The sequence below is a fragment of the Perna viridis genome, chromosome 3 (assembly GCF_037379345.1).
Source record: "Perna viridis isolate PV_CMFRI_1.1 ecotype Kerala chromosome 3, ASM3737934v1, whole genome shotgun sequence".
NCBI lineage: Eukaryota > Metazoa > Mollusca > Bivalvia > Mytilida > Mytilidae > Perna > Perna viridis.
This window is the reverse complement of record NC_142447.1, coordinates 47,043,765-47,049,700: the sequence shown is the minus strand read 5'-3', so window position 1 is coordinate 47,049,700 and position 5,936 is coordinate 47,043,765. Positions and strand designations below refer to the sequence as shown.

Sequence of the window (5,936 nt, the reverse complement as noted above, 5' to 3'; positions counted from 1 at the left end):
AAAACATTTTTAAAGAACATTGCATGTGCAATTACGTAGCGTGCGGTGTTAGTGTCATTTTTGGTAACGTCGAAAGCGTCAAAATTTAAATTTAATTGTTATACGTAAAAAGAAGTGTGCTTATTATTTTTTTTACATTAAATAACACACACGACATGTTTTATCATTTAATTATCCGATTCGATATTAATATTGATTTTCCGTACGTTTTGGTCAATTGAAATGATCAGATTACATCCTGATATGGTAAATAGTTTGGTATCAACCATTTAAAAATGATTTGAAGGAAATTTTATCCTATGAGAAAAATGTTAGGAATTATGAAAACAAATTTCGTGATGCGCTAAAAAAATAAAAAAATAAAAACACCCTCACTAAAACAGAAAGCCAACAAATCTACAAAAAAAAGTCAGTCGTACCCCCTCCCCCCTGAAATCATATTGCAAAAGCGTATAACATGTATGTTGATATTTCCGAATACATGTACTCGTTTCGGAATTTTATAAGGTATGTTGCTAAACATTTCGAACAACCAAAACCTTGGCAAATCTCCCTCTTTGAGAAAATTTGAGCGCGAAATCTCGCGTTTTTATTACACGACGAAAAAAACTTGCGGTCGTACAATGTTATGGCGCAGTCGTCGTCCGCGTCGTCGTATTGGTCTGGGGACACTTCGTTTCCGTGCAATAACGTTGGTTGTGGTTGACGAATTGTTCTGAAATGTTAGTATGATTTTACCAACAACTAAGAAGATTCCTATTTAATTTGGACTTTGTTGCCCCTGCCGCTTTAGAAAAAGGGACCAAAAAGGGTAGAAATATGTATTTTATTAAGACCCATGTAGATTGGTTTTATTTTCGATTTTAAATATTCTATTTTTAATGTGTTCTTTATTTAATTCTGCTTAACAAATGTACTGCAGATTTTATGTGTTTTGGACCGTTTTCAAGTTATAGGGGTCAAATGTCAAACGCCTAAAAACATTTTCATAACTTTTTTTTGGTCCGATTTCGAAATATTTGATTTCATTGGATTCTTTATTGGATTCCTCATTAATGATCCTATCTGCATTCTTCAATCAGATTTCGGATATCTCTTACGGTTTTCGAGTTATAAAGGGTCAAAAAGGCCACACCAGAACAAATAATTTTTTTTGCTTTGTTTCTGGTCCGATTTGAAAAAAATAGAAAAAAATATGTTTGCAATATTTGTACAGCTTATCATATCTTATAGCTAAAATAATTGTCAATAGGTAATTAGACGATCATGAAATACGTTGATTTTACAATATTTCACTAGCGAATGTTCAAGCGCGTGTCTACACATTTCAAAATACTTTGATGCAGGCACGCTGATCCCGATTTCACCAGGACATCATTACATATGAACAGACAGGAGTGCACGCAAAAGGGGGGGGCTTTCTTTTTCCTGTTTTCTTTTCAACGTTTCTTTCATTATTTTGTCAGATTCGCTAAGATCGTATTTTTTTACTTATTCATTACGTCCACAATCGTTATAATTTAATCGCACTTCCGAGTCTTTCAAATATGCAGAAAAAAATATTAGTGCGCTTTAAAACCGTAACGAAAATTTGGTTTTGTTGTCCCTGTAGAAAAGCAAGATAATTGTTATTTAAAAACAAGATAAACTAACGTTTGCTGAAATGATTATGTTTTTGTGAACTGAGTGGCATGTTGAAAATCTCTGAATGTTGTTACCATATCAGTTTAAACTTGTCATTTTAGATGAAGTTACTCATAGTTCATAATCTCTGGTGTGTTGGAATGCACCACTGGGGGTCACGGAAATTAGTTGTGGGTGCAGGCTACAAATTTAACAGAGAAATAAAAAATTCCAAGGATCCAAATGCTGTCTGCATTTGGATAGAATCAATATTAGAGCATACTTAAGAAGGGATGATGCCTATGTTATATCAAAAATTATAGATATGGGTTTGTCGCGTCAATGGTTGTTAAGACCGAATGACGAACCCATCGTAAAGAATAGAAGAACAGGACCACAACAAAGATGCTCCATTGTTTGCAAGACATCAAGCCCTGAACTTGAAAAAGTTATAAATGTTTTATCCCAATACGGATATTCATTTGAAACTAAAGATGGGTAATTCTTGAATAAAACTATGACTTGGTGCAACCTGATTCGTTGAACTTCGTAATATTTAAATCAAACGTATAATAAAAATAAATTTCCATCAACGATTTCTTGTGAATTTGATATCCTTAGAGTTTTATTACATAATGCCTCTCATTTTAGACTCAAGTGGTGTCAAAGCATAATTGGGTCAACATTACAGATTGGATTCACCGTAACACCAACAACATGTACAGTTCAAACTAAGAATCATGTAGAACATTAAATAAACTCTTCATTTAGGCTATATAGAAATAGAAACTGTTTATATCTCAAGGAGGACCATAAGGTGCTTTAAAATTCGAATACCTAGTGTAGATCTATTTTGATTTGTATATGTTTTTTTGTATCAAGTGTTTCGTCCTTAAACTTTGAATTGATAAACCATATACAAAAGCAATATGGAGTTACATTCATGTTATGGGTCTTCCTTCTCTTGGCGAGTAAGAATGAGGTGACCAACGTTGACCAAAAGATAAAATTAAAAAAAAAAACGTTAGTGAGAATGGTCACATTACCTCACGTGCCCACATTTGCTCTTTTAAGAAATCAAATCTCTATACCCTTCCAAAAAAAACAAACAAACAAACAAACAAACAATCTCCTTAAACCAATTAATGTAGAAAACAATCACATCTAACCCTTTATTGCTACTTATCATTCACCAAAGTTTTAATGAAATCGGTAAAAAAAAATGGAGGTGCAATGAGACAACATAACGGATGAACAGAGGGACGGACACAAAAATTGTATCATCGCAGCTATTTGAAATTATTCATTATATGGTAAACCTTATATGGTAACAATACATTAGAGATTATGGTGTGAATAAAATCAGCTATGATAACAATCATACCGACCCTTTTTCTCTTGTAGATGGCAAGAAAAATAAAAGGAGTTTACAACAAACATTTACTTAGAAAATGCTATCAAGGCTGTACATTCTAAAAGAATGTCTATAAGAAAAGCTTCAGAACATTTTGGTATAAAAAGGTCAACTCTAGGTGACCATGTATCAGGGAAGGTAAGCAGTCGTAAAAGCGGTAGAAGCACCGTGTTTAGCGCGGAAGTTGAGAACCACATTGTTAAAAAAGCACAAACTGCATATAGTCAAGGTTTCGGCATTTCCAGAAAGCAACTTCTTCGAAAAGCAGGCCGTTTAGCACAGACTATGAAAATCAAAACACCTTTCAAAAATGATACCGGGTCAGGCATGGTGGGATGGGTTCCGAAGACGTAATCCTGAATTAGTTCTAAGAAAACCAGAAAAACTCGCAGGTACGAGGGCTAGAAATTTAAACCAAGTTCAAGTAAATAACTACTTTAAAGACTTGGAGAAACACATAAATCAGATGTCTCTGAATGACAAACCCACTTTCATCTGGAACATGGATGGAACTAATCTGAGCATGGAGCATACAAGTCCGTCCCGGGCTTAGTCTCTAATACTAGGGAGTCTGTTGCAGTTGTTGGGTGCGTTAGTGCGTCAGCAGTTGCCATGCCTCCGATGATTGTAGTAAAAGGCAAAACTGAAAAGTATTTGAATGGATTCAATAAAACCGAAGGTCCAGAGAATGCCGTTTGGTGGTATCAAAAGAATGCTTGGATCGACGCGACAGGATGCTTGAAATGGTTCAGAGATGTCTTCCTACAACACTGTGAACCAGAAAGACCACAACTGAGACCACAGCTGATTCTGGTCGACCAGCACAGCTCCCACGAAGCGTTGGATCTAATAGAGGTGGGGGGCAAAGAACAGTTAACTATTTTAGCTTTACCAACACATACAACTCATTATTTGTGCACTCTAGATCGTACTGTATTTGATCCATTCAAGAAGCATTACAACTCTGTTTGCGACGAATTTACATCTCTTGCACCAGGTAATATGGTAATGAAATGGAATTGGCCCCGCTAATGCAATCAGGCTTTCTATCTCTCCTTCACTCAATGGAACATTCAAAGCGGTTTTAAAGCATGCGGCGTATACCCACTAAATCCTTCCATCATCCCAACTGAAGCTTTCATGCTGGCTGAGCCTTCTAACAAAGATATTGTTGTAAGAGAACTTGAAAATCAAAGACAAGCCACATACCGTTTCAACAACTCTTAAAGATAATGAACCCATTTATTGTACCACATCAACAGGTACATCAGATAAGTCCGATAACGTAGAATCAGAGCTTATCCCTCCGTTTGATGGGGATAATCCTGCAATTAACTTAAAACTGCATTCACAAATCGCACTTGACCAGAACAATGAATTGACCACTCAGGAGCGCAGCGAAGTTGAAGACATCGTCAACCTCTCCATGTTGATAAGCAATACTCCCGAGTCCGACCTTAGGGTTATTGATCTACCACTATTCATGCCCCCTGACAACACTGGGGATAATAGCCGAGTTTTAAGCAATTTTTCAGTCACGCACAATAGTAAAAACCAGATCTCCGGTGATGATCCTCTGGTCATTAACCATGATCAAGTCTCCACCAAAATCTGCCCATTGGAATATTGAGATTTTCCTTTCAACCAGCTACATTTGAGGAACAACAAAAAAAAAGAAAAAGAAAAACAGTGGACATAGACCCTTTATCTCACCTGAGTTTATAACTGAAAAGAGGAATAAAAAGCTTAAGAAAAAAGAGGAGATGGCAAGGAAACAACATATAATGCTGAGAATAGAAAAAAGACAGCACTAGAAACATTAAATAAAGATTACATGTAAGATTAAACGAGATCCAACTTGTATCTTCGGTCAATTTTAAACATACTGTATATACTGAATGTTGACAGAATAACTCGTTTGTTCAAACTGAGCTTTACAGTGAATTTATGTGAATGGGTCTGGAGAGAATATTTGTGAATTTAACAAAGTATTAAAAAAAAAAAACAAAACGAAACAAAAAATTAGAAAACTCGAATATCAACAGATAAACATGACGACACTTCAATATTACCCACCCTAGCTGTGGAGAATCCCATCTTTTCTTCTAAGCTTTCTATTTTTGTCATAATTGATATCGCCCTATCTAACTACAGGCATGTGGTCTTACAGTCTGCACCTCAATATTTGCCCGTTGTTTATGCCCGAGTTATCAAAAATATCAACGGCAAGGCAAGAGAAAGATATAGAGGAATAAAAATGAAAATATATCGTTTATATAAATATCAGGATCAACAAAATTAATAAATACATAACTTAAACAAAAACAAAAAAGACATTAACAATTATTGTAAAATCACGTGAGTAAAAATTCCACTAAATCATAACTGAACAAAGTTCAATCATTAAAGACTTCAATGAACTCAATAGTAGTTATTAAACGAAAATATCTACAGATGTGGACCCAGAAAGAACTGCATCTTTTGTCTACAGACGCGGACCCAGAAAGAACTGCATCTTTTGGGGAGATTTTAATTTCGTGCAAAATTATAACAAATAGACTTAAAAAAAATCAGTATCCGCCCAAGGGCACCCCTCTTTATTGGAAGATTTGTTATTTCTGTGTGTAAAATTGACATGAAAATAGCGAATAATGTCCTAGCACCCCCTGAGGAACCGCGACTGGCACCCATCCTTTTCAAAGTGTCTGGATCCGCCCCGATCTATAATGTTTATAGATCTAGACTACGATTATTTCAAAATTTCTACACATTTATATTATATATCTAGAATAATTAGTTTTATGTGTATTTTTCAATCAATACAGTACCAAAAACCAACGATCGGAAGGCGTGAAACAGTAAATAAATGCACTCATTAAACAAGGTATTGTATGCTTCG

At 35.2% G+C, this 5,936-nt stretch overlaps 1 pseudogene; it reads left to right on the top strand.

Moving 5' to 3' along the window:
• Positions 1–3,322: 3,322 nt before the first annotated feature.
• LOC148622618 (uncharacterized) lies at positions 3,323–4,877 on the top strand (annotated as a pseudogene).
• Positions 4,878–5,936: the final 1,059 nt, after the last annotated feature.